This window comes from Meleagris gallopavo, chromosome 2, assembly GCF_000146605.3.
Source record: "Meleagris gallopavo isolate NT-WF06-2002-E0010 breed Aviagen turkey brand Nicholas breeding stock chromosome 2, Turkey_5.1, whole genome shotgun sequence".
NCBI lineage: Eukaryota > Metazoa > Chordata > Aves > Galliformes > Phasianidae > Meleagris > Meleagris gallopavo.
This window is the reverse complement of record NC_015012.2, coordinates 15297548-15325379: the sequence shown is the minus strand read 5'-3', so window position 1 is coordinate 15325379 and position 27832 is coordinate 15297548. Positions and strand designations below refer to the sequence as shown.

The 27832-nt window shown below is 39.1% G+C and overlaps 1 non-coding gene across 1 annotated transcript; it reads right to left on the bottom strand.

The window, feature by feature from the left end:
• Nucleotides 1-12695: 12695 nt before the first annotated feature.
• LOC116216392 lies at nucleotides 12696-12799 on the bottom strand. Its single transcript, XR_004159073.1, has one exon. It is a non-coding gene; the product is annotated as a U6 spliceosomal RNA (small nuclear RNA).
• Nucleotides 12800-27832: the final 15033 nt, after the last annotated feature.

Below are 27832 nucleotides of genomic sequence, written 5' to 3'. Positions count from 1 at the left end.
ATTCAATAACATAAAGGGCAGTGCCTGAAGAGCCAAGCTGTGTTCATAATCCCTTTTTCCTCAGCATTAAGTAGGTACCTAGCAGAAAGCATCCCCTCTTTGGGTTATTCAGGTGCTCAGTAAGGCTCTCAGAACAGCTCTCATTCCAGATGATGCACGACCCCTGATTCATTTACAAGGTCACTAACACTTCTATTTACATTTCTTTGAAGAAAGAGTGTGCTTTAAAATGTCTCAAAGAATTAAGACATGTTTATAAGTGACGTGTCTTTGCGATAGAAATATTTTCTTTCTTAGTGAAAGGCCAGCTGTGCCTACGAAGTTTCCATGAGGTAAAAATAATAGTGTTTAAAAGCTTCAGCAGAACATTAATGAAGGGAAAGTATTTTCTGTGATTTGGGAGGTTTTCTACGGTATCTGCTAACATGTCCAGCCTACACAAACACCAGCCTTAGGAATGACCTTTCAGTCATTCCAGGTGAGAACAGATGGGGTAACAAGGTCCATGGGAAAAGAGGTTTTATATTTGGTTCCCATCTTCACTTCAGACATCAGTAAAAATTGGAACACGTGAGTCTCTGTAGCTTTCACTGTCACTGATTAAGACTGAAGTTCACTGGGATGCTTCTTGATGAGATAGTGTTCAGTAGGCCCATGCTCTGATGTCAATCTCAGCATATGGAAGAGCCACTGAGGGAGCTGGGGTCGTTCAGTTTGAAGAAGGGGAGGCTCAGGGAAGGTCCTATGTAATGACATGGAGGGAGGTTGTGGAGAGGTGGGGGTCAGTCTCTTCTTCATAGTAACTAGTGATAGGACAAGAGGGAATGGCCTCAAGTTGCTTCAGGGAAGGTTCATGTTGGATATAAGGAAAAACAGAGTGATCATATACTGGAACAGGCTGCCCAGGGAGATGGTGGAGTCACCGTCCCTAGAGGTGTTCAAGAAACATATAGATGTTGTACTGAGGAACGTGCTTTAGTGAGAAATATTGTTGAGAGGTGGGCAGTTGGACTGAGTGAACTTACAGGTCTTTTGCAACCTTGGTGATTCTATGATTCCATGTAACATAACATATGCCTGCACCTAATATCACGGCACATCAAATGGGCACCTGTCTGTCTGTAGCTTTGTATGCAGCAGCTTGTAACTGGTGATTCTGGTAGTGCAGAGTTTTCTAATTTCCCATTGAGCTGCTTCTGAGTAAGTATTAATCAGCATAATGTATAATAGAATAAAACAAGCCTTAAACATTTTAAATTCCCAATGAATCTAAAGAAAGCAGGAAGGTTTCAGAGTATAAATCTCAAAATTCCCTGTTGTGTGCTTTCTTTCTCTGATAAATGAAGATTTCATATGACCAAATTTCTTTAAATTTAAAATTCACTGAGATCCTGAGACAGAAAATTCTGTAGGAGTTTGGAGTCACTGACTCTTGGTCTAGGAAGTCTAATCTCTTGTTAAACATATGAGGCATGATAATCCTAGAGGGAGATCTCTTCAGTTGTAAGGATCCCTTTGGACTTGATGGGCCGTATCTCTGAAACAGACTTTGGATGGAATCTATAGCATGTGGTGGTTCAAAGTCTTTCCCAAGCTGGGGATAGTATCTTACAGGAATTCTTTTTTTTTTTTTTAATCCCAGCAAGTATTAATGTTTAGCTGAGTAACAATTCAATATATTTTCCTCAAAAATATATATTTAAATAAAGGATTAATACAGCATGTTATTCTAACAATAATTTTTTTTTTTTTTTTTTGGTTCTACAAAGACTAAAAATAATCAGGAAAAGCTTTCTGTAAACTCAGTTGCAGCAGTGTTTTCACTGAAGCTGAGGAATTCCTTGAAAATTAGTAGGGAATTACAACATGAACAGGAATCAAGGATTGCCATCATTTTGCTTTTTTCATCTGGTGCCAAACAGGAGTTACTCTGCCTGAGTCGGATGTGTTCAGCAAAGCACTGTGGCACTGCCCAGCAGTGAGGATTTGAAGGGCTCCCACCTCCTCCCCAGCTGCCCTGATGAGTGGGGAGAATGCTGCCCCACTGCTGGTGCTGTATTGCTACGCATGAAAGCTGGGAGGATGTGTGGTAGGAACTGTGATTAGGAGAGGTTTGCTAGCAGCACAGATTGGACCTCTGCTCAGGGGTATGCCTGTGAAGATGCTATCTAGTCTTTGCATTAGATATCGAAGCTCTTGTATGAAACCTGTTTTAATTGAATTGCAAGTCTCTTGCTTGCTGCACTCTTTGCTATAAAACCTGTGTCAGCACTGGTATCACACAGAAACACCAAAGGAGGTAGTTTATTCATATTGCTCAATATTGTCTCATTTATGCATGCTTATAGGGTTTTTATAGGTATGAATGGACATATTTAAAAAAAAGATACTGATTTCACTGAATTCTCCTTGTTTAAGTAAGAAAGTTGAGAATGCCACTATATGAGTAGTGTAGAGTGGAAACAAGTTGCAGATGCATTTTCTTCTATATGGTGTAAATTTGAACCTGAGACCTTCTATGCAAGGTGAGAACTTGTCCTATTTGTCACTACACAACTCGGTTTTGTCATTTTCACCGCTAATGGGATTTTGCAACTGAGTGACCTTGTTAATGCAGCAATATGTTGTCTGCCATATCATCGGTAACAGTGCTTCGAATAATAAAAGGGGGAAAATGCTGGCCAAAAGTAGTGAAAAAAGTAATGCTAGTTTCTTTCCATTCTTTTCTGGGAAGAGAAGAAAAGCTTCTATTATCTTAAAAATTATCCTACTTAATGTGATGAAATAGTTAAAGGATGGCTCTTCTCTGCACAATTTAGCAGAATAGCTCTTTAAAGAACTTCTTAAGGGAGGAAAAAGGGACGTAAATATGGAATGGATCTTTTGAACATGGCAAAGCCTATCATTAGACTGGGAGGATATTATAACGCTATCATTGAAAAATTGCTGTGAAGAGTGGCTATGATAACAGTGTGTTTTTCAGACATTTGTTATCTCCTAATGTCACAGTTCCATGGCTTGTACTATCTTAATGATAAATATTGTTAGCATTGAAGTAGTGCTAGGGATGGCTATTTTCTATATGTAAAATAGGCATGAGTAGTACATAAGAGTGACCTAAGGTGTTTGTTAACTGAATAAATATGGGGAGAGAGAAGGACGTAGGGAAATGGAGTGACAACCAGTTTTCCAAGTCCCTGTCCAATCCTATGCATAGAGAGGCAGTCTGCACTGCCTCTTGATTTATGGCTAAAATCTCCACGGATAATTTATATTGCCACCTGTCTGAAGAATGTTTGAAATGAGGGCAGAATGACATTCAGCTGGAGTCGTGAACCTGCAGATCTGGGCAAGATGTTGCATAGGCAGAACTGCAAAGAGGGATTTGAAAATTCCTCTAATTATCACTCCCTAGTAACAAGCCAAGAACAATGTTTTCAGCAAGCCAACAGATTAACTCAAAGGCCAGCTTTTCAGTAGAGAAGGCAAGAAGCTTTATGGGATTAGTGACCTGTGGGGAAATGCCAGAGTCAATGAGGAGATCTCCACTGCTCAGTGAAGCATCTTGCTGTCTCATTTAACTAAAGCTTTCTTCATCTGAGCCCGCCTGGTGGCACAGTGCAGAGCCGAGGTGTTACCTCTGATCGAAAGGCAGAATAGCTGCACTGATCGCTAGGAAAGTGCCAGCGAATGTGTTGCTAGTGCAAGATCTGCTCTGCTGCCTCAGGCACTGTGGACGTGGCCACAGAAAATCATGTTGTAAGTGCTGATGGATTCAAAACCTGCCCGAGTTTGTTTGTTTACTTGTTTTTGGTTAGGCTATGTCTTGTTGTTTGTTTATTTATGAAGTGTGTTTTATGAAACGAGAAAGTGATGTACTGAACATTTTTACATTTCTGGGTGTTTTTGAATTTGAGAGAGTTTAAACATTTGTTTTCCGGCTAAATTCCTGTCCAGGAGGAGAATTCCCAGCCCATTTGGCATACCTTGAGTTTTCTACTGGATACAGTGCTTACAGATGTTTGCACAGCATTAGCAGTAATTCAGGGATGGAAGAAGTATGTATAATACTTAGTACTGGAGTAATTTTTATTTGTTTCCAATTTTTATTTAGGAATTCAAACAAAACAGTTGATCAGTATCCGTGAAGCTCATTGATAAACCTTAAAAAAAAAATAATAGCTAAGCATGTAATGGTTGGTAACTTTTGATATGCCCCTGCCAGGTTATGTATTTATTTTCTGGAGGAGCAAATAATTTATAAAGAAACACTGGAGCACATTGCCCAGAGTGGTTGTAAAGTCTTTATCCATCTCAATCCGACTGGACATGTTCTTGGCTCCAGCTGACCTTGTTCTGAGCAGGGATGGGATTGGATTAAATGATTTCCAGGGATGAAAATTTCTCAATTGTTCTGTGATTCTGTGGCTGAGTATTTTAAAGAGCTCATAGTCCATGAGAAAGAAAGCAGACGTGCATTAGGAAAAAAACCTCAACTTATAGATTTCTTCAACATAGAAACTGCTGTAATTAAATGGGATACTCTTATGCTGGAGTCGAACATCATTAGTTTCTTTTGTGAAAGCTAAGTAAGAAAATAAGGACTTATTTATTTTAGGGAAATTTTGTGTATTAATATTTATATTAAGCATTGCTTGAATATATGTTTAAGTGAATTTTTGGGGGATGTGTCTATTGGGGCTTGCTGTTTTTATAATTGAAAGAGTTCATAATAACCAACTTCATTTCTCAGCCACTGTTTGGGCCAAGGATTGGTGTCAAATGGGTTTTTTCAGTGCACGAGGGCTGCCAAATGTGCATCTGTCTTTTCAGGCAGCTCTAATCCTTCATGGTCCACTGACTTTACCTTTATGAGTTCTTCTGATTGATAATTGAGAGAATAAATCTTTGAAGAACTTATATAAATGCAAAAAGAAACCCCATTAAGATTCAAGCAGTAAAATGCATATTTTATATGGTACCTTTTCAATCCTCTAACATTTAAATTCATTTTGCCAGACAAAGATTCAGGATTGGCATTCAGATATAGATTTTGTTTTCTTATGCACTGTCAGCTGCACCCTCTATATTTTAACTTTTAGTACCAGCAGAGTAAGTGATCTGTTCTGAGAGCTGTCTTGCACAGAGGCACTTCACTGTATTGAAGATGCAGAACCAAACAATTCAGTGTATTGCTTCCCTGCCCTTGTTGAATTTATACAGATGAGGCATTCTTTTTAAAAAATATTAGTTTCACATGGAAAACAAGATTGGCTAGTGGTGGATTAATAGCTCCCTTCCAAATGATGAAACAGTTGGAGTAGAGGGGGCAGCTCTGCACAAGCCTTTTGGTAAAGCAAGAAAACAAGGTGGAGCACCAGCACCTGCTACCTATCTGCTATCAGTTTATTAGCCTGATAAACACGGGCTACGTTCCATTCATACAATTTTCAGAGAATATCCTAAGGGTTAAGTTAGTGAAAAAAGGGGAAAATACAACTGAAAGCCCTAAAAATTTATTTGAATGTTTTCAAAACCGATAGCATACGCTTAATCCTCATAGGTCTGTTTACCTGTAGGAAGAATTGAATCAGCATGGCAGGTTAGCTTATAAATATAGCCTTATGCAGAGGATGACAAAGATTTAACTTCAGTAAATTTTGAGACCACTTGGCTTTGCTTATGCAAAAATGCTCCATTTAATTATTTCAAATTCCCTCTCTCACATATGCCTGTCGTAAGGTAAATACAATCACATACAAAAAGAGAGCATCAATTTTTAATGAAATTATTTCTGGGATTTCTCAAAAAATTCTGTACCTTTAAGACTGTTTATATACTACGTAACTGTTATAAAAGCAGTACAGTAGCAGCATACCTGTGATAGACATATGTAGATAGAAGTGTAATTTCCCAACAGATACAGTTTTCACCCTGTGGGGTTGTGACTGTAAAACCTGCAAAAACTGCATTTGCTTGGCAAAAAGACAAGCTCCATTTACTCAAACGAATTTACCACTTAACTACTGTTCTCTAATAGATGAGGTTAGGTACACTTTCCATAGATACTATCCACTGTGGTCCATTGTGCCGTCTCTTTGATATTGAGTGGTCACAGCCTGTAGGATAGGTGAAATAAGAATGGCAAGCCTTGTTTTTGTCTGCCTACGCTGTAGGTAGCATTAGACAATATTCAAACATAGCTCCTGGGACAAGATTGTCATTGTTTGAAACCTGACCTCTTTCTTTTTAAAAAATAACCAGAAGTAAAACTTAGAAGTGGAAATCCTATTGTTGTTTCTGTCTGCTAAAGTGGAAGTATGGACCAGAGAGACATATCTGAGTAATTGGATAAAAAAGTAATCAGGTAGTTCTTAAACTGTCTTGGCAAAGACCTATGATTGATCCTTAGATCTCACGTCTTCATAATTTTTATTCTTTGCTTCATAAATCAGCAGCCTCGCCTGGGATAATTGATAGAACAGAATAGTACCAAAACAGAGGTATCTTTCCATTTATAAGGGTGGGGGAGACAGGAGGACATGAAGTACCGTAATTTCTGTGTTTTTCCAGGAATTTATTACTCATAAAGTTGTCAGGTTGATAGTATCAAAGACTAAAAGGTTTTGTCTGTCCAATTACAGCATATGCAGCGATAGTGCAAATTTTGCAGTCCTTGCCATGTCAGTGTCTGCTGCCCTGTGCAAAGACGGAGATCATTGGAGTGAGTGTATAGGATGTGACCTGGCTGTCAGCTTTACGTGGCATGTCCTATCTCATTGACAAAAACTGCAGCCAGTAAGGCCTTGATGAAGTGGAACTAACTTCAGGGAGAAGATCATCCTAAGCCCCAAACATTACTGAAAGTTTTAACCATGTGATGTAATAATTCAAAGCTTTGATTCAGTCCACTTCGTCAGTTTCATCCCAAAGGAACGTTACCTTTGACTTATTTAAACTTTGTATTTTTTCTCATGTTAGAGTCCTCTTCTGTTTCCTGTATCAGATTTCTTTCAGGTAATAACAGATATTTGAGACCTTTCAATAACAAAAAAACAGACAAGGTGGTCTGGGTATATGCAATTTACAAAATACAGAATCACTGAATCCTTATGCAGTGGGAGGAGACCTTTAAAGGCTATCTAGTCCAACTCCCCTGCAATGAACAGGGACACCTCACAGCCCCATCCAGCTTGACCTTGGGTGTCTATAGGGACAGGACCTCCATCACATCTCTGGGGAACCTGTTCAAGTGCTTCAGGGCTCTCACAGAGAGACTTTTTCCTTCTACCCAACCTAAATCTACCTTCTTTAAGTTTCCAGTCATTTCCCTTGTTCTGTCACCAGAGACCCTGCTAAAACTGCTTTATCTACCCACACTGACACCAGACGCATAATGCGGTGACCCAGAACAACTCCTTCATCCAGCAGTCTTAGCTCATCTCCAGTGGTTTGTGCTCAGAGAGCAGCTCTGACTCGAAAAGAGATCCAGAGCCCAAAGGAGGGCCCACAACCACTACAGAAAACCATAAACGATGCAACCCTGCACTGTAACTTGTCATCAAAGCCTATTTCATTGCACCCACACCAAGAATTTGGAGACTGTAATGGTGTCATGAAATTGTAACTGTCACAAAACTATGGTGGCATTCTTAATGGGAGTTTTAGAATCATCTTTGATGTTGTTAAAATCTGATCCAGCTTCCCAAGGGAGAAGTATATGACAGCTGCAAAAAACATCTGCCTGAAGAAAATATTTTTGGAAAGCAGTAATTTTAACTATACTAAAGCATAGATTTTTAATAATTGGTATAATTATCCCTAGTTATTTAATCTCTACGTTTGCCCTATTTTCATGTTCCCATCTTCTTTTATTTTTCCTACCTTTCCAGATGGAACTTTTCAATATTTTTCCATCTCTACCATGTCTCCTTCCCTTTCCTATTGTTCTTGTTTGCCCTGGAAACCTCACCATCTTTTTCTTCTCCATTACACGTAGTATACTACCTCCCTATCTGCCAAGCTGAGCATTCTTGCATACTAGTGTCTAGAAGTGGCATGGATGATTCAGGGATTTTTTTTGCTTAATTTGTAGCAGCACTCCCTAACAGAAGCAGCTGTAATGGCTCTTCCATCTTGCATTCAACTTATTTTTAATAAGGGTAGTTATGCTGGCAAGCTTTCCTCCGCACAATTGCATATGCACATCTAGCACAGTACATTTCATGCAAGTGTTTGGGTTGTCATTAGAGATGTGACAGCTTCACAGTAGCTATGGGACTGCTGTTCCCACTGTCTCTAACTAGGGAATGAAAAGTGCTGCAGCTTTACTGGAAATTCTTTGCTACTGAAGGGCACTAATCCTATGACTGATACGTATTTAAAATATATGCATTTAGTATTGCAAGTTAAATTATATTCAATTGCAGCAGCATCAGTATCACATTTTTTGTGTATATCTAAGATAACGGGTAGATGTTTCTAACTTTAGGCGTTCGTACCATTTAAGGTGTAAAACTAACCACAGCATAAACCTGTATCTCGCCGCATCATTTCAGCCCAGCCTATTTTTCAGCCCTTAAATCCCACGATGTAATGGGGAAAGAACTAGTTCAGGTCTTCCAAGTATTTGTGTCCTTACCCAACTCAGGAGGCAATGACAGCTGCAGTGCAGTTCCCACTGTGTATCTCAGTAGAGAAATGGTTAGCTACAATGGCTGGAAATGCAGGGCTGGTACACTCTTCTGCCCGTCTCACACTCTGTCACATGTGCCCTACCTGCCTGCCAGTGTAATTCATTTTAGGATCAGCACCCTATTCCAAATGGCATTCCAGCAGCACTTTGGGCACTGTGGCTTCAGGCATACACAGATCTGGACAGGTATCACTGTGGCGATTATATTTGGATAACATGTAGAGCTTTCTTTAATTTAAATTTTAATAGAGCTTGACGTATTGCCAAAGCGCAGCCAATGTAGTGGCATCTGCCTGAGCCGTGGCTCCACAGATCCTGCCTAGCACTAGGTCTTCCCAACCTTCATTTAACTAACTAATATGCATATCTAATGATGCACATACCATTTCTCAATCTTTGAATGCAGTATCATGTCCGGCAGAGAAATTTCAAGTTACTATCACTCTATTTCTGTCTCAGGCATAGTCTGTGTTGGCCCTTACTGTTTCTGAGCAAAACAAATCACATTTTTCTTTATAGGAGGTGTAAGTGAAATAGTTCATGAAGAAATAAAATAATAGATTAAAGCTGTCAAATTCTATAATCCTCTCTGTGACAGATATGTATTTTCCCTTTCCTTTAAGATCATAATTTATGATGCTCGGAGGGTGAGAACAGGCGTTATTGTGCTGTTAATGTTATTGTTTTGTCTTTCATATTAGAGTGGAGATGAAGTCCATCAGATAAGATTTGTGTGGAATTTTCAGGCTCCCTTTTTCTCATACCCAGATAATTCCTACAACACTTGAGTCTGTGGGAGCCATCTCTCTGTAATGCATTTAACAGTACTAACAGGTGCTGCCTGCTTGGTTCACTGGCAATTTCTTTTTGTCTTTAACAATGATTTCTTTTCATTTAACACCTTAATGAAAACTAATGTAGGAGATAAAAACTAATTTAAAGTACTCTTATAATATAATTGGTATTGACCTTACCAATTAAATATAAGAAGAATTAAATTTTTATGTTTTTTAATTGTATGCTTAATAAGTGAGGAATGTAGCTTGTCCCTTAAACAAGCTTTCTTTTTTTTTATAAGTCCTTGATTTTATGGAATTCAGTTACTGGCATGGGAAGAGAGACCACATTATGGCAACAGCAACAAAAAGAATTGCAAAGATTAATTTTTCACAATTTCCTTTTAATAATGAGATCTCCAATCCTAAAAATATTGATTGACTCAAAATTTTAATTATTTGTTTCTATTATAAGTGTTTAAAAGAATAACGTGTTTGCCAGGGAACTTGTGTAGGCAACCTACTTTAATTTCCTTGGTATTCAGTGTATAAACCAATTCTCCATGACCGGTAATGGTTCATTTTTGGTGGCCCAGAAGCAGTCTGTACATTCAGCCTTAAGATCTCTGAACCATAGCAGTGAAGTGCACACCCGGAGCCCCCTGCTCTTCCTCTTGCTGTTCTGGCAGCTATACATGCTGATTGTGCTTCAACATCTGCCTTCCTCTCCAGGCTTGGAGCTCAGGGCTTGGATGGTTGCCATTCCCATAGGATTCACGAGAGGCTGCAGCACCCGAAAGCTCTCATAGATTCCAGCTCCCAAAGCACAGAAACAAGTTCCGTTAGGACTCTGCGATGTGTAAAAAGGAAGATAAGGAGACAGCCAATAGGAGATTTTTGAAAGAAAAAAAAAACATAAAACCTTTGCAGTTTTATGTTGACTGCCAGTCTGCCTAGAGGAAAACACAGGCAGTGGCTGTTCTTCCAATTAGCAATTCCCACAGAAAATTTTGACCTTATATAAATAATGCAGTGTAATATGCAAAGTTTGTCAGGCAACATCATTTTCTGTTAGAGAAAGGATACTGGGATTCTGAGTGATGATTCATGATTAGGACATGGGTGGAAATTTTCATCAAACATGATATGGCAAGGCAAGCCCTGCTCTGTTATACCACAAAGGTCTGAGAGAAGGAAGCTGGCAAGGCCAGAATATAAAACATCTGGAAAAACAGACGTGAAACCATGGTGACATGAATATGAGTCTTGTCATTGGTTTCCACGGGACTGGGATTTCACTCCTATTTTTACAGGCAACAGATAGAAATAATAGTAGTAATTAGAGAAGTCATCCACAGAATAGGGAATTTGGCATTTCCCTTGAGCAGCAGACACACATTGTAATTGTCTCCTCTCCAAATCTGTTCTTAGACTGGCCAAAAGAATCCTGCCAAAATGACACTGTGAAAACAAGCCAAGCGTAGCTCCAGTGAGGACAAAATGGTGCTGGTTTCCCTAATGGATGCTTCTGCATATGACAGTTTGATAGACCAGAAATGTGCCTGTGTGAGTTAAGGACCCATGTGTTGATGTTTCTGTGGAATTGTGTGCTTTCTAAGCCCTCCAGAGTTAGCCCCATCAACTGTGCCAAATGCTGGTTGGAAGCAGACTTGACAGGAAAAGCTCTGTGAATCACATTTGAATATTTCAGTCTTTACAGTAGATGCTGGGTTTCATAGAAGTTAGAAACCACCAGAAGGATCAGACTAGTTATGCCCAGAGAACCCAGAAGATCTGATGGTTATGAGCAGCTGTAGCCATGCTGGGAAGTACATCCTTTCTAGGATATATCTGAGCTTGGACATCTGTTGGATCATCTGAAATTCTAGAAGTCTCTTTGGCTCTACAGGAGTCATCTTCCTCCTCTCCAACTCCAAACCAAAACTGTGCTGCTTCTCCTCCTCCTTGAAATTTTTGTATGGTAGAGCCAGGCTATGTTTTCAGCTGAGAATACTTTCTGCCTGTATTCTCAGCATCCTTTACAATTTTATGCTGTTCTTTTTTCATTCTTGAGCCAATCCACAGGCCTCACTAGAATTGCTGTTCTTTGGCTTTAACTTAGCCAAATGGCAGGTCAACTCCAAAGTGTAGTGCTGCTATCTCTGCTATTACTTAGTGATTTGCTGGACGGTAGTTACAGCCTGTGCTTCAATATGCACATTCTCTCCCAGCATGTGGGAAAGGAATGTGTATTATTCCCAGATCTGGACATTGGAAGATGTTTCTGGAACAGATTTAATTGATATTTGGCTTTCAGATTTCTATACTGCTCAGTTTGCCTTCACTTTTATTCACATAAAGCCTCATTCAGTGACAGTTTCTCACTCCTGCCCATAAGTCCAGTCACCTATGGGGCAGTACTTAGTAGTCTTCTGTGATATGTGGGAACCATAACATACTTAACCCTGCTGAAGGTGAAGATGTGAGCACTTGATAATACTCTTCCTAACATCCAAGAACTAATCCCCTCAGGGAAAATCATTGTTTTCTTTATTGCTTTCAGTCTCCAGATACAGTCTGACAACTGTGCAGTGCTGCTTGGAAACCTAGGGCCATTTGTCATTTAAACATCTCCCAAGTGTTATAGTGACAGCCTCAAAAGACAAAAGCAAGTGTTGGGAGCTTCTGGAATCTGTGTAGTTTGGTAATCCTTACAATATTAAGCTGGATATTAAGACTTTTTTTTATCAAGAGTTTCCACTCCTACATCAATCCTCTCAATAGCAAAAGAGCTTTGTCATTCTCAGCAGAGTATTTTTATTATTTAGGCTGGGAACTGTGCAATAACATCTGTGAGGATTTAGAAGACAATTGCCAACTCAGCCAATAACTAGATATTATCTTGCAAGGTGGAAACAAAATATATGTGGGGCTTGAAATGAGGAAAATTTTGGTAGTTTACACTCAGGATTTATTTCTGTATGGAGGTTTGAAAGCTATTTGTACCTTAGCTATAATAACACTCACCTTTTTCTGGAAGGGAGATGATGTTTCATCATTTATTTTGTGTTGACTAGGTGGACTATAGAAAGATGGCAGATATAGCAGGAAGAAAACAGGTGGACATTTTTTTTCCTGTGCCAAGACTTAGAATTATAGAATTGTTCAAGTTGAAAGGACCCTTAATGGTCACCTGGTCCAAATACCCTGCAATGGCATGGAGAAAAAATATGCATCTCTTCACGAGTTTGCTTGTCATCCTTGCATAGTGGCCACATTCATCTTCACTGCATCATTCAGCATTTTAGTATATGTGCTGCTGAAGCAAGCATACGTTGTCTTTAAAGAGTTAGAAAGGAACAGCCAATAGCTACTGATGGATACTGATGGATGTGTAGCTACCGGTTCTATCATGTGTATACTATAATTTTCTTTTTCTTTTTGCTTACGTTCTTAGTGTTCTTTCAATGGCCTTTTTTCTACACCACCTTTCCTACTTTCACATTAGAGGTTTGAAAAATAAGGCAAACTTCTACAAGGGGGACCCTTTGGGGAATTATTTTGATTTTCTGCCACCATTATTTCCCATCCTTCTCTTAGGTCACGTCTGAGGCCCTTTTCTCCCTCACTTCTCCAATGCACAGGTGAGACTGACTGAGTAAGAAGGGAAATGAGACCTGCATTTTTAAAGGGCAATCCCTCAAACTTGGCCCTGCTGAATATGTAAGGGAGCACTTGGGCCAGGTCTTGCCTGTTTGATGGGACTCCTTGGCCGTAGATGAGCTTGAGCAGTATGTTTTTGGACACCCTCAGGTGAGCTGCAGGCATTGGCTGGGCAATGCTTGATTTCTGCATGCTTAGCCAAGCCAGCCTTTTTGGCTGCATACTGCTAGGTGTTCCTAATACATGTTTGTCTTGTTATCTTTGCTCAGCTCAGACCACGGTAAGGATTTTGCTTTGCTTTGTAGGCAAAAGGCACCCTTTAGGAGTATGTTGCTGTGGCCAGTCCGAAGGATGGTGAGACCAGAAGAGTTAGGGAGACTTTGCTGCTGGCTGTGCTTTAAAAGAGAGAAAAAGAAAAAAGAAAAGAAAAAAAAACACCAAACCAACTCCTTGTTTCTTCCCAACTGAAAGTCTGCCATTCTCTATGAATTTAGGCTTCTGATCAAAATAACCATTGGCACTTAATTGTATAATAGGTGACTTGCCTTTAACCTCTGGTTGCTTTGGCAGCCGTTTGCCTATGCAGTTTTATTTATAGTGTTTATTTCAAAGATTGATGGCAGCTGGCAGGAGGCACTGAAACAACTGATAAAGACGACTGACATTTTGTCAGCTGACTGAATGACAGGAATATATTGCTTGCATTTAAACTGTTTTGTGTGAATAAATCATTGTTGATGCCAAAATCCACCTTTGGTCTTCTCCATCTGATCCCTGAGAAATGGCTGGGAAAGGTGTTTATTTAAGCAGGGAGCAACTTGCTATAAGGATCATGGCTTATGCTCAGTAAAACTTTCCTTAGCAATGGTATTTAAATATTTAAAGTATTATTGAAGTACTTGAGATCTGTTCATGGTGAAGTTAAGGACAAAAGTATTATTCTTCTCTTTGAATGCTCTGCAAAAAAAGTAACTGTTGTGGAGTCCTGTGGGGCAGCTATTAATATGGATGAGGGGAAAGATCTATGCAGTGTATGGAAGTTTTTTTCTTTTTCTTTGAAAAGGTGCTAACAATCTTCAAAAACACTGAAAGTATGTATTGCCAAACCCTTCCACGTGATAGTGATGTGTATTCCAGCCTTAAATTTTAGGCAAGAAATAAGTTTGAGCAGTGTTTGTTGGAATTATCATTTAGTTTCTTAGTTTTCTGCACCTTTAAGTCAATTTAAGTGCTTAAAAGGCAGAGTTCTCACGAATAAATACAGTGTAAGCAAACTGTGTAAGGTATGTCTGATGTAGGTACACAAAAGCTGGGTGAGTTTCTCTGAATTACAGATATAACACTCTGGAGACCAGGTATAGGCTTTTCTACTGCTACACCTGAGCTTTGTGTAGGGCTTCTTGCCAATCTGTTCCCAATGGATGCGTTGGTTAAGCCAAGAACAGGCATGATGGAGTACCCTCTGCATCTCTGTAAGGCACTGAAGGCACAATGCAGAACAGCAGGATGTTGCTGAGACCTTTATCAAACCATTCAGACTGAGGAATGGGTGAAATATTTTCCAGGACTTGACAGTTCATTTGCATGCATTGGAATCCTTTCAACAGTGAAAAGATCAATGCTACTACAATTGCCTGTACAAGGAGTGACAAGGCCAGCGAAACCAAATCCTTCTCACTTAACATGTTTTTGTACTTCCTTCCTGCTATGGTATGCTTTACACCTTTTTTTTCCTTCTCAATCTGAACCTGGTGATGTCTTGTAACAAAATGAAGGCAAGTCTTTAACGTAAATGCAGAAAGACTTAGTCTTTCAGTCTTTTCAGACTTAGTCTTCAGTCAGTTCAGTTCCTCAGAGTGGGTTTTGGGTGGGCTGTACTAAGGTAGGTAAAAGATATACACCTCTATGGATTGAATGTCTCTGGAATGTAAGCTAACAGAGCAGCAGCAATGAGTAACTGAGACAGTGTTGGGGAAGATGAGAAAGATAATCTTAACCTTCACTACAGCTGATCAGCTCTTTCCATTGCTTTATTTATTACAGATCTGCATGGGATTGTTTTTAACAGTCTTGGAAATAAATAAATCCACGATAATTATTTTTTCTTAATTCATAAAATCTCAACATCATATTTAATAGGTCTGGACATGAATGTCAATAGATGTCTGCTTCTGCAGAACGTGTTTTATAGTTTTTATTTTTTTCTCTGAACTCCATGGCTTTTCATGAATGGTGTATTTGCAGAGCTTTAGGATAAAGCCACATCTGGGTCTTGCTGTGCATCGGCACATGGGGTGCATTTATTTAAATGTCAAGCCATTTTTGGCTTTTTCCATTGGCACTAATATGTGCCACGTCAGGTTACATCAAGCTGTCTCCCATCATAAGACTTGATGGGATTTGACATGACCTGACATAGCACAATGTAAGTGTCTCCTCACATCACACACTAACAGAAATCTGGTTTAAATAAGGAGTAATAATGCAGAAAACACAAGAACTTTCTTGGTGCCTCTTATCAGAGGCAGGTAACAAGGTTAGGTTCCTGGCACACATTTAACTGAGTCTTTCACAGTAAACTCCTGCCTTGCTCTTTGTAGCCTTATGCAACAGGATCAGCTGCCACACATACAACATAAATAAATACATAAAAATTCACTTTTTATCATTCTCTTATGAAAATTTGTTGAGAACACAATAATGCAATAGTTGGTATTTTGCCATCCTAAGTGATTCAGTTTATTGTTCTGGCCTCTAATGTTCTCATTTTCCCCTTCCTTGATCTCTTAATTTGTAATGTTGGAAAAGGGGTTGTTTAGTATGGCTTTTAACTTCTATTTTCAAAGGTTCTCTTTGCATTTCTAATGCTATTCTTTATCTGTTCTGCCATCTTCTTGTAATCTACCTAGTGCTCAATATTTAATTAAAAAAAAAAGTTGCTTAAACATGGTTGAGTGACCTCTTTTGAAACTCTATTAGTAACTCCATTCTGATTTCTGTGGTTTTGATGAATTGCGTAAGCATTGGATTCAAAAGTAAAAGCTTTAAAAGAAACTTATGCTGACATCTTGCAGGGAAACTCTCTGTTGCTTGTGTGGAAGAGAATAAGAGACGTTATTTAATAAAGGGTTTGTGGAGACAAAATGTGGGACAAAGGAGGCATATTCTTCATGTCCAAGAGTAAGCAGGAATGAGGTCTGCTTTTTGTCTTTGGAGCGGGATGGCTTTTGATGTGGAAGGCTTGTTTCTCCTCTTCAGTTGTAGAGCTCTTTGTTGGTGTTACAAGTTTTCAGTGTTTACCAGGTATTTGTCAGAGATCAGGATGCATATAGCAGGAGGAAACTGACATTAAATAACACACAGATCCTTGAGGTTGCTTCTGGACCAGCAAGATTAGAGAATTAGCAGGCCCTCAAGTTCTGTACTGACATGATTCATGTGATGCTTTTCCTAAAAAAAAAAAGTTTGTGGAAGGCTCCTGACTTTTTTAGTATTGTTGAAGAGAGTGTTGGTGAGAGAAGATGATTTTTCTGTTATTAGAAAACAAAGTCATCAAGAGATGACTTAGGTACTCAAGGACAGCCTGTGATCAGTTCCTTGTTACTTCCCAGACAGCTAGACTCAATACTTCTCTAAAATATCATGGCTGAATGGTCACGGGTCATTGAGAAAACCCATACAAAGCTTTTTTTGTTCTGTTTTCTGTTTTATGTAAAATTCTTTAATATCATCAGGATTTCTTCTTCTTAGAACTTCTGAAACTCCAGCCTGGTATTGCTACTCTTCGGATTACAAGTTTGTTGCTCCAATTCTAAATACAAGCCCAATGTCTCTGCCTACACTGGGATTAGGTAAATTCAGATAAGGAGGAGTGCATGTTATATGCACAGCATTTCTGTTCCCAGAATAGTTTCTGGAAGATATCATGGCCTGCAGGAAAAGGGTGTGCGCCAAGGTCTTGTTATAGGCAGCAGGCAGGATGCTGCCAGGGGGCTCGGTGGAGGGTGTCCCAGAGCTCATTCCACAGTACAGGAACAGTGTGCCCAAGATATTAATAAATCACTCTTGTATTTTGGGCTCCTTTACCAAACTGTCTGTATTGCAACCTGGTATGCAGTCTAGCTCATCAGTTATAATTAATGTAAGACGCTTTAGGGAAAGCACAAGACAGCAGCTATCAAATATATGATAACAGCTTTGTGGGGTCAAGCCATGAGCATTTATCTATGTTCCAGATATACACGCTTACTGGGCTTAGTTAGCCATATGAATTGCCTAATATCTGTTTGAATTTTGTCGAAATGTCTTCAGCTGAAGAACAAGTGCACAGAAGAAAATATATTTAAAGAAATTCTCAGAAAAGGCACAAAACCATCATTGCTATCTAGTATTTGGAGCTAAGCATAACCATGAAAAATGAGTGATGTCTGTATGTCTGGCAAATGATGGAATAGTTGTGAGAAATGCAGGTATTGATATGTGAATGAATAAAACACTAGCTGCATCTAGTGAATAAAGTCAGTGTCTGAACTGGTAAAGAAATACCTTATTCTTATGAGCACACAAACCTAAAATATCACCATCTTCAGGTTTATGAATTTAAATGAACCCTAAAATTAACAGTTATATCATGGGAGAAGAAATCTGTATTTCAAAGTGGGAAAATATGAAACTGATTGTATTGACTGTTTCATAAAGAAATTGAAAAGCACGCTTTACAAATACGCACTTTTTGACATCTCCGAATGGTAATTTCATCTTTCAAATGTCTTAATTCTGTCTTTATTTTTATTCTTCAAAACTCCCTGTCAAGCTTCTGAAGATATGTGATTTTGTGTACTGGGAAAAATGGATTGGAATATTGTCAGTTACATATGAGGAAGTCAAGCTTCCTCTCAAGCTGGAGAGGAGTGAGACAAAGTCAGCTGCAGCAAGGTGATTTTAATCTGATAGTTTGGCAATCTGAAATACTGTAATTTCACTCATATAATCTTTTTTGTCCTCTTGATCTTTACATATTCCCTATCTTCTAAATATGATGCAGCATAATGGGGACTCAGAACTATTCTTCATTCAAAACAACAAAAATTCTGCCCATGGAATATTTAAGGCAGCCTTTTATAAAATCTGTTTCAAAGGGGGATTTAATCTGATTTTTCAATCTAAATTGTGAAGCTTCTAACAATGGCCTGTTCCTTCAGAAGGCCTGCTATCCAAAAAGGCAGATTACTGCTAGGCAAAGCCTTTGTCTGCTGAAGTCTACAAGAATTATGCAAAAGAATTTCTGTTACTCAAAATACTAGTTATCTTTCTAATTACAATTATTCAAGATGTTTTTAACCTTTGCAGAGAAGGCAGGGTTACTGAATGCGTTATTTGCTTCAGTCTTTACTGCTAAGACTGCCCCTTGGTAATCCCAGATCCTGTTGGTAAGAGAGAGAGTCTGGGGAAAGAAAGACTTCCCCGTGGTCAAACAGGAATCTGATAAGAAGTCATCTAGTGAAGCTCAGTGCACACAAATCCATAGGCCCCAGAGGGATGTACCCATGCTCTCCATCAACTTTGAAGGTTCATGAGAGCAAGAGAGATGCCTGAGAACTGGAAGAAAGCCAGTGTCGCTCCGGTCATCAATAAGGGCAAGAAGGAGGACCTCTTAAAACTACAGCCTCACCTCTGTCCCTGGAAAAGTGATGGAGCAGCTTATCCTGGATGCCACCTCCAAGCAATTGGAAGAGAAGGAGATTATCAGGAATAGTCAACATGGATTCACTGAAGGGATGTCATGCTTGACCAATCTGGTAGTCTTCCATGACGTTATGTCTGATTTGATGGATGAAGAGAGAGCAGTGGATGTTTGTATCTTGTCTTCAGCAAGACATTTGACACTGTCTCCCATACATCCTTGTAAGTAAGCTTAGGAGATATGAGATAGATGAGTGAACAATGAGATGGATTGAGAACTGGCTGCCTGGCGAAGCTCAGTCTTGTGATCAGTGATGCAGAGTCTAGTTGGAGGCCTGTAGTCAATGGTGTTCCCTGTGAGTTGGTTTTGTTGAACATCTTCATTAATGGCTTGGATGAGGAGAGAGTCCGTTCTCAACAAGTTTGCTATGATACAGAGCTGGGAGGAGCAGCTAACATCCTAGAAGGCTGTGTTGCTGTTCAGCAAGACCTAGACAGATTGAAGAGTTGGGTGGAGAGGAATGTTATGAGGTACAAAACAGCATGTGTAGAATCCTACACTTCAGAAGGAATAATTGCTTATGTCAGTATAGTTTATTCAAAACCAGCCTGCCTGGGTCCTTTCTTGTGCAATTTTCTGTAGGGAACCTGCTTTATCAGGGCAGATTGGACTAGATGATCTCCAGAAGTCCCTTCCAACCCCAATGATTCTGTGATAATATGGTTCTTTCTTCATATTCTGCTCTTCAGCCTTTCATTCAGAAAATAAGTATAGGTTTGGAGTAGAACAAGTAATTTAGCAGTAATTCAGTTTTTCTGTTAAGAATGAGTCACCATCTGACTTTCCACCCCATGCACTCCAAAGGTCTGCTGTGGTAATCACCACTTCTCATATGCTTTGAGGTCATCCCTCTCTGCTGACCCATGGAACAAAAAAATGGCAATTTCCTCTTCTATGACAGGGTAAAGGCAGCTTTGGCAATTAAGTTTGAGCTGCTTGGTGTCAATTGGCTGTTTTGAGTAATTGTGCAGCCAACTGCTAGGCATCTATTCTGTTCCAGTTGTGGAATGCAGCAACGTGGGTTCTGGACATAGGAAACCTTAAAGTAGGTACTCTTGTCATCTGAAATCTGAACAGGTATGTTATGTTGTGACAAGTGATAAGAATTGTCTATTTTGGGGTATACAGGAAGGACTTTTGCCTAGACAAAAGAGTATTCCTGGTACCTAGCAGTGAACTCACCGTGTTTAACTTCATCTGATTTTTTTTAAATTAAAATCAATCATTCATGTCGTAAGTATTGCTAGATTTTTCTTTCTTATTTGAATAAACATTTTTATTGCATGTCTACAGCATTTCTAGAAATTTATTGCATGTCTACAGCAGTTCTAGAAATTCTGCATTCTATCTTATTTATATGCTTCAATATTTAAAAAACTGGGAAAGGACCTAAACCAAGAGCAGTCCCTTTGAGGAATTTTTTTCTCTCTAATTGTCAAATGGTCAGTGGCTTCAGTGGAAGTGCTCAGCCGCCCTTTGCAGCACATGGAAATGAGGTGTAAATAGTTGTGGGTTTTTTTGTGCTTTCACTAGTTATCAATTATTTTATTATAGTACCTTAGTACCTCACTTATACCATGACTCAATCTGAGTATTATCCTTGCACAGTAGTTTAATTTCAAGTTGTATTGTGTACCTCTCAGATTTTATAGTGCTATGCCTTCACTCAGAACCCTTTCTAGTCACTATTCTTTCTGTACGTGGGAAGGAAAGGGCTTTATAGAGTTAAGGATTAAAGTGTCAACTAATTTAAGTCAAATTCATCTGTTTTGCTTTAATATTTCTCTTTTATTTTTATTTTTATTTTTTTTTGAGGGGAGGGCGTGGATAGGGGAGAGAAAGGGAGAAAGACTTCTGAAAAAAGGCAGTTTTTTCTTTAAGTATCTTACAGCATGAAGCTACTGCATTTCATAGACTCTTGTGGCTTCTATTTCCAGATATCAGCACATTCACATAGCACTATTGTTATTCTGGGCAATAGTAATGATCTGCAGCAGAAGTGGTCTTTTGCATGCACAGACCTTGAATAATAGAGGCCTGTGCCATTCCAGCTAGAAAAGAGCATCCATTTATTGTCACTAGTGATAGCAGGTGTACAGTTTGCTTCCCAAGACACCAATTGTAAAGGAAGAAGCACATTCATAAATGCTGTGAAATGAGGTTTTATCCCTTCCAGTCAATTGCAGTGGAAATGAAGACACAAATTTGTGACTACAGTTCTGAAAGCACCTCAGAAGAGCGCAAGGTACTGTGAGCAGTGAGGTGAGCAGTGCAGGACTGCTCTTCCTTATCACTTTGTTGCATATTTCAGGTAGCCAGGCGTGCCTCAGTTTGAGCTGAGGCTCAAGCTCACCCAGTGCTCTCAATTCTCTTTATGAGCTCACCTCTGGTGTCTCTGTAGTCACTTTCTCAGACACAGAACCCAATCATGCAGGAAGAGTTCCCAGACTGTCTGTTTCTGGAGCAGCAGTAAACTGTGTTGCATTTGGTGGCTACTGCATGGATTCTTGCCAACTGCAAACTGCAAACCTTTGGTCCTGCACAGCAGGAAGCAAAATCCACTGGCTCTAGGAGTCTTTCCATGGGTTTCAACAGCGTGCATCAGGTTAGCCCCTATAACTGAGATTCCTGGGGAAAAACATTTGCAGCAACACCACATGGTAATGCAAATAGGCTTTCACTGGTGTGAGTTCTTTTGGTTTTAAGGTACAGATCCAGAGATAATCACCAAACTACTTTGTTATGAATATTAAAATACTTTGGGGAACTACAATGACTTACTTTGCCCCTTTGAGACTTCTACCTAACATACTTTTCAGGACTGATACACAGAGCTTGCATTTTCTGTTATCAGCCTATTCCCTCAAGTGAATTTTAAGTTGCATTGTATTCACAATGGGGCCATCTTCCAGTCAGTTTGCTGTTATAAATAAGCATGCTATTTATAATTGCTTGTAATTAGAATTGTGCATTAGAAGCATTTATGGTATCTACCAAAAATACTGATTAAATTATTTAGTGAATGTGTGCCTTGCTGGTTTAAATATGTTGAACACTTTCCAATACTGTTACAAATAAATGAACATATATTCTCTTCTCCCTTGCTAGCATTCTATCTCATTTTTTTTTGTTAAGCTCCCTAAATTTCTTTGACTCCTTTGCAAAGGGAAAAAATACCAAAAGTCAAAGGTCCAGTCAAAACGTAAGGTGTTCTGGTAGTTAATTTTTCTCCCGTGTAATCTTTCCTTTTTATCATGATTAAAATTGACCTATTACAAAAGATCAACACTATACACAATGATGTTGTAAATAGCAATAGATCATGGGTGCAGAAATTTCAATTAAACCTGGTAGCTGAATCACTGTGGTTTTTTATTTTTCCCTTACCCTCCTACTTTTTCTTATCTCCAGGGGTTTTAATCAGTGAATTCCTAGTCAGCATAATGAAATTCTTTCTTTTACTATCTCAAGGAAGACATTCTCCTGGTCCTAAAAGACCCTTAAAGGTGTGCAGAAGTTGGTAGGCATGTCAGTTGCAATCCATTACTTTTCTTTATTAGAAGTGGAAAATATCCAAGTATGAAGCTGTTTTCACTCTTGTAGTATGTCCTATACTATATTCTGTCTGATTGCAATCCCACAATTGTTTTCAGTTTGTAAAACTGACAGTGAATGATCTTGCAAAATTCAGGAATCTGGCTACAGACTGAAGTATTTATGTTGCTTGAAGGCATAGCATATTTTTCCAAGCACGTGCAATAGAAATAACCTATTCTTTCTTCTTATATATTGTCATCTGTGTTGTTTCAGCAGCATAACAAGTTCCTCTGCGTGACAAGTGTCTAGAGGTTAAGATGTTTATTAAAAGCATTCTTTATAGTTTGTACCATATCCAAAATTTTAACAGACTTAATGGAGTGATTACTTCCCACTCTGTACTATGGGTTGAGCCATGATTGCTAAAAGCAACTGGAAGAATTTTAAGATTGAAGCTAATTATATAGGTAACTGGCTTCGAGTTTATTATGAGCTTTAATTACAAGTGTTAATTCCGTAATATTATAGGTGTTGTTCTTTTTCTTTGGCCCAAGAAAATGTAAATAAAGTAGGAAAAGGAAAATCTTGTTTGAAGAAGGGCATTGAAATGAGGTTGACTCTAAACAATCTACTTGACTCACTAGGGATAGAATACTGTCATTAAAGCCTATGGGCAATCGCTTATGGATTAGTTTGTAGCCTGGTTGCAGTACAACTTTGTAACTGTGGACAGTGGCGAAACTCTACACACCTGGGTGAGGAACATTAGATGTGAGCCTGCTGGCTCCTCTGTGCCCTTTCCATTTTCCTTTGCAGTTCTTCAGTGCTGCTTTTTTTCTTCTCGTATCTCTCCCATATCACAGTTCTGATCTTGGCCTTATTTCTCCCTCCTTTTGCTTCTTGATCTCCGTCTGGCATGGCAATGAAGCTACGATCCAGACTGCTAACCCCAACCTGTCATCTCTATAAGAACTTTGTTCACATTTCAGGTATCTTATGCAGTACTTTTGGGGTCAGCTGTCTTGATTATTGTTTCTTTCAGTCACTCAATCTGTAATCCCTTGTGCATTGGGATGTCTTCAGCTGTATGTCTACTAGCATCATTTGACATCTCTCTTGATTGTGTTCCTAAGTAATGTTTGAAATGAGATGTAGCGTGTGCTGTGTGGGACACAAGTCCTGTATGATGAAATCTAAAAAGTTCAAACTTCTTGCTTGCTCAGGTATCAGTGTATCCTAAGAGACCATGCCTTATGTTTTCACTATCACAGACTTGCATTACAGTGAAGCAGGAACTTGCTGTAGTCTGAAGCAGATTTGATTGCTGAGTCCAAGGGGACTGCTCCATGCATATGCAGAGAAACAGCACTAGCAGTGAGTTTGCAGTCCTGCTTATCAGCTATCTGTTGCTGGATGGTGTAATCAACAGAGGTGCTGGTCTCTTCTATCTTCCATAGATCCTGAATGGTCAAAACCAAGAAAAAACGGATGCATTCTGCATTTTGTAGTGAACTTTCCTGGCCAGAACTAAATTTTGCTGACTGATCAGGTGAAAACTTTACTATGTCATTAACAAAAAGTCAAAAACTACAAGGCGACTCAGAAGGAACTTAAGATTTTAGTGTGACGCTTCATGTTCTCTTTGTCATCGATTTCTCACTTCCTTACAAAAGGTGGAAACTCCTCTCCCGTCTCCTGTGGGACGGTCCTGCTGCAAAGGGAAAAATTTCTTTTTTTTTTATTTTTTTATTTTATTTATTTATTTTTTTTGCAGCTTATAGCAATCATTTTGAAAGGACAAAATTAAGTCATACTATCCCAGTATTCATTTTACCACTCCGTGCTGTAGCGGGGGTCAAAGAAGCACCAATGATGACGTTATCTGTTGAGCTCAAGTAATGCAACAACTGTGTTCCAAAATAAAAGACGAGACTGCTGTACTTGATAATTATTTAGTGAGATAACACTGATAATGATAATAATCTGAACCAGTGGAAGGTTTGGGGGGGGGATTGGTTGCTTTCTAGTGTGTGTGATTATTTTTCCAGTTCTCCATAATCACTTTCTGATTTCCCTTGACTTTTACTTCTTTATGAAGTTTAGGGTTTGGAGCTTTGTTCTTGCTCATCATTTCTTAACTTTTTAGGTTCTGTTACTGACTTGTGTTGCTGGATCAGTGTCTTACCTGTTGCAATGGCAGATATTTCCAAGGAAGCAATTACCAATGAAAGCAAACAAGAAACATTTGGGCAGTTAGTGAAAACAAACCAATGATATGGTGGCTTTGTTTATAGAATCATAGGATCATTAAGGCTGGGAAAGACTACTAAGGTCATCTTATCTAACCATCTTCCTGTGTGCATTAACTATGTCCCTCAGTGCCATATCTCTACATTTCTTGAACACCTCTAGGTTAAGAACCACTCATCTCCGAGAAGCAAGAGATCTAGGTGTCTGCATACAGCTGAAAGCCATGAGGAGGGTTAATTGGATGAGCAGCAGTAGAGAAGAATAAAAATGATGATCAGACAAATGTGAGCAGAAAGAAACTGACCTGTATGTTGATGGTCATGGCCCTTTTTATATTTTTTCTGTTCTTTCCACAGGTACCTTGGGGCAAACAAAATAGCAATGTTTAGAGCAAGGTGAAGTTTTTAACCTGTACCTATGCAGCTAACAAGTAGACTTGTAGAAGCAGGGTCAGTAAGATAGCAGCATCTAAGCAGTAGCTTCGTTTCCAAAACCAAACACTTTGTTATTCTGTTGGTGCTGTGTCTTTCTTATTTGTTTGGATTTTTCCAGCTAGAATCACAAAATGATATGGAAAAAAAATGTTTGCTTGAGACTCTTACATCAAAAGTGCCCTAAATTGTGATATGAGCATGCTGGAGCAGGTCCCCTTCAAACACTGTGGTTGAATTGTTCTTTGTCTTTGTCACCTTCTGGAGCAGAGGCTGAATTCCAGACATCCATTAATGTCAGTCTACAAATCACTGTCTGTGACACAGAGGAAGAAATTCTGATTTACACCACTTCACACCCTGATGAATACAGCCTAGAGACACTGCCCATAAGTGCTTAGGGCCCATATCTTTTAATAGAAGTAAACAAGTGTGAATCATAAGGATTTAGATCTTCAGTGGGAAAACAAAAAAACAAAAAACCAACCAAAAAAAAACAACCTGAGGTTCCAAAAGCAGACAAAAGAAGGAATTAAACTGCTCGCTCTTTATTTTATAGTCTAGTTTTACCAGGCTGGTGTTGTCTTCATCTTACCTGTGTGGAAGCAGTGAAGGTGGAAAACAAAAGAAGAGAGCAGTTCCAGAATGATTTCCATGCTGGTACCTTCTTTTTGCCCCCACTTTGAAAGGAATGAGTGTTGCTATAGTTTTCATCTCCTCTAAAGCAGGGAAAAGTTGGGGCCCTCTTTTGCTTCAGACTTCTGACCCCCACACTGTGCCCACTTCTGTGGCATAAGAGCCTTTCAGCCACGTGGCAAGAGATGGCTCTAACTCCTGTTACACGTGCCTCTCTCTTTCCCTTTCTTTTCTCAGCTTGCTTGGGTTTTATTAGATTTCTGTATGGTGCTCGTATGTCTAATTAATTAAGGCAGGCTGAAATGAGGTTTTCTCTTGGATGTATGCAGAAAGCGTTGAAACTTGTGATAGAGAAAGTGTTGATGCTGCAGGGCTGTACTTCACAGCCTTGTAAGGCCCTCAAGCAAGTCTTTCTCCTGCAAAAATGAGATTTACCCTTTCTGAAGACGGTTCCTCTGTGCGCGTGGAGTGGCACTGCCTGTGATCCTCAAGTTTTACATGCTACCACCACTCCTGGATATCTTTCCAAAGGAGTCCTTATTTGCATTCGTGGCCTAATGAATCCCACACCTTCACTTTATACCTTGCAAGTGCTGAGATGGTAGAGAATGACTGCTGCAGGGTATAATCCCCTCTGCATATGTAGAACAGGTAAGCTGCGTCCAGACAAGCTGAAAATTTGCTGCTAAAAATCACTAGTAGTGAGGGCACTTTCTTTTATGTAGTGCTGGAGACACCTGGCATCGTGATCATTTACTTCTTGTTTCTAGAAATAATGCACTTGTTCCTTGTCAACAGTGGCAAGTAGCCTTTTTAATGTATTGCATATAGAAACAAGAGAAAATGCAGAATTAAATGTTCTCCTACTTTCCGCAATGTGATGAACAACACCAGGCAGCATTTTCATGTTTCAGTCTATATAAATTCAGTAGAACCCAAGTCTGTCTAGCTTAGGATGGTAAAATTATAGCTGTAATAAATACAGAATCATTCGTTCGTTCATAATGTACTTTTCTGTTTCCCAAGAGAGAAGATTTGGGAACAAACTTTACAGATTACTTTGATTCAACCTAACTACGTTCATTTAAAATGTTTGCTGTGCTGGACACTTCTTACAGTCCGAGTTTGCCTGCTGTGGTTATTGCTTTGGCTGCACGGATCATTGAACAGAGAACAGATCTGCCCTTCCTTGCTCTCCTCTAATAATCAGGAGGGAAATAGCAACTTATGTTTGTAATGAGGCTCTCAAACTAACAAACAAACAAAAATACATCTTGATAGCTGCTGGAAATAGATGCCCTCTGAATTACCTTGCTGACCCATGCTCCTTGTAAGTGCTTATGATTTGAATCGCATAGTGCTTGATCATGGAAGATTTGGGTTCACATTTAAAATCTGCACCTTTGCTGTTTTCACTTGCTTATCACTGGGTGTTTACTTCTGCCTCTTTGAAGTCTGCAGACTCCAGTTTCTGTGCCTAAGAAAACACATGGTATAGCAACGGTAGTACTTATGAGTAATTACTCTTCTGAATGTCAAAAAAACCTCTTATGTTTCTTTTTGCATCCAGTATTATCCCTCTCCCTCAAGACCTCCCTATGAGGCATGGTAGCTCTGATGATATCATCTCAAACAGCAAGCATTGCTTAATAGCTCTAATGAAATCTCATCAAGCAAGTGACTCCTGAAAGGTATGCTCTTTGTGAGAGCACATATTAAAAAAAAAAAGTCATAAATCAAATAAAGTAGCTGTTATCTGTTCTTTTGATGGTGTTGTGCTACTGATAAACAAACAGAAAATTCTCAAGAACTAGCATGTCATTTTAAGTCTATTTTTCCCATTCAAAAGAGCTATTCATTTCAAATAACAAAGAAAGGTTGCTCTTATATATTTGTGTGGTGTTCTGCACTGTTGTATGAGTGACTTACAGCACCGTGTTTCATATTCAAATCTGTTTGGTATTTCCTTGACCTCTTACGTAATTAATGTCTGTATAACTAAAAGGCTCTGCTTATGAAAAAAAAAAAGATAAATTTGTTGTGCAACCATAAGTAGACAGCCTACGTTTGTCTTGTCTCATCCATAAAGCTACCTGCCACC